The sequence below is a fragment of the Mastomys coucha genome, chromosome X, assembly GCF_008632895.1.
Source record: "Mastomys coucha isolate ucsf_1 chromosome X, UCSF_Mcou_1, whole genome shotgun sequence".
In the NCBI taxonomy this organism is placed as follows: domain Eukaryota; kingdom Metazoa; phylum Chordata; class Mammalia; order Rodentia; family Muridae; genus Mastomys; species Mastomys coucha.
Window position 1 is genome coordinate 10439277 of NC_045030.1, and position 1973 is coordinate 10441249.

Genomic DNA, 1973 nt, shown 5'->3' on the forward strand with positions numbered 1-1973 from the left:
TCTAGGAAACTTTTAGTTATTTATATGAACAGATTTTATTTTGAATAGACAAGATAGTTTTGAGCTATTATAATGTGTTTTCTCAATATATATATAACAACTCATTATATATACAACATATACATATATGTATATCTAAAACTCATTATATATAGATGTATATATTTATATATGATAAAAAGAAATTAAAGTGAATGTATTTTAGTGCTCTGAGCTTAGCTCCATAAGAATATCAACAATGACTTCCCTCGGTAACCTAAAGAAAAATTCTCAAGTGAACTAATCATAACCATATCCTATTCTAGTCTAAAGAAATCAAAGCAATGTGGAAGGAAATTTAGAAGTTAACACGACCAGAAAAGGACATTTGTTTCTTTTGTAGGATCAGTTTAGGCAGGAGCATGTGAGTTTAGCTGCAGCCAAATGCTAATCACCTGGCGTATTCATAAGTCAGGAAACAGAGGAAGGAAGACTGGATTTAAAGCATCAACTCCCAGGTGGTGTCCAAGGAGCTTGTGAAAATATTTTTAGGATGAATTTACTGGCCTGGTTTACTTATAAAAAGGATTTGAAAATCTTGATCCTATCTGGTCTCTCATATTAGAGGCCAAGAATTAGAAAAGTATGTTTTTCAGGCTCAGAGGTTAACATCACATATTGCTGTTGCGGAGGAGTTTATCTCCCACCACCATCAATAGGCAGCTGACAACCACTGGTAATTCCAGAAGATCAGATGTCCTCTTCTGTATTCTGTGGGCACCTGCGCACACACGCACACACACACACACACACACAAACACACACACACACACACACTTAAAAACAGACAGAATCAGAGACAGACAGAGAGATGGACAGAGAGACAGACAGAGAGAAGATGAGCATAGACAGACAGACAGACAGACAGACAGACAGACAGACAGACAGACAGACAGAGAAAGAGACTGGGACATTCTGCTGCCTAGTAATACCAAGATAGGACCCTTTGATATTTTGCTTTAGAGCAGCTGTTTTGGGACTTAGAGAGTGCAAACACCAAGTCTGGTTGGAAGTAGCCTGGTTATTGTTAATGGCTATGTAACCCAGGAGACTGCTGCCTAGACATGTGGGGGGCACAGAACTCTGTTGCAAACAGAGACCCCACTTCTTTTCATAAATCATGAGCTCATTAAATCCTGTGTCTAATTACATTTTTTTTAAATAAACATGACAGGAGGTCTTGATGGAAAAAAAAATGAGCGATACAAATGAAAGCAACATATCCCCTCACATGACAAAGACTGTGTTGGAAAAACACCATACATTTCAGTGGCATTGCAGGCCTCTGTATGAGTCTCTACATGATAGGAAGATGGATAGGGAGATGAGTAGATTATTGTTACTGATAGATACACAAATGGGATATTAAAGGAGAAAAATGAGGCAAAGAAATGAAGAAAGGAAAAAGGCGAGAAAGCACAGAGAAATCATCTGAGAACTGAGTCCCTTTTGTAACTGGGAATGACATCCATGCCATTGAATTTAATGGAAGAGACACAAACTGAACTGAACAAAAGGAAGTGATGAACTTCAATACACATTTTGTACTCTCCAGAAAGAGTCTGTAGTATTAAAGTCAAAAGATCATGAAATTCACTAAGAGACTTACGTGTCTGTTTTAATGAAGTACATGTTTAGCATTGCTGTGCCTAGATATCATCCTATGAAGGCTAAAAGGAGATATCCTTCACTTCTTGCATTCTGATTTTGTTAACTTCACAATTGTTAGCAATAGAAAGGCTGTTTATACCAGTTATATTCTGGGTTATACTAGTCAGTTCCTCTCTCTCTTCATATTTAAATTGACTATGTTTTTAACCCTAATCTCACCAAAGCTGAGCCACTCCTAGAGCCAACTTTGAATCATAAATTGGTGATGTCTGAAATGGAATACTTTTAGGACAAAACATTTAAGCAGCTATAAAAAGGGACCA

At 37.1% G+C, this 1973-nt stretch overlaps 1 protein-coding gene across 2 annotated transcripts in view; it reads right to left on the reverse strand.

Annotated features, from left to right (window-relative positions):
* Positions 1–1973, reverse strand: part of Maob (monoamine oxidase B) — a 93854-nt gene that overhangs the window by 43111 nt on the left and 48770 nt on the right. The window lies entirely within an intron of this gene.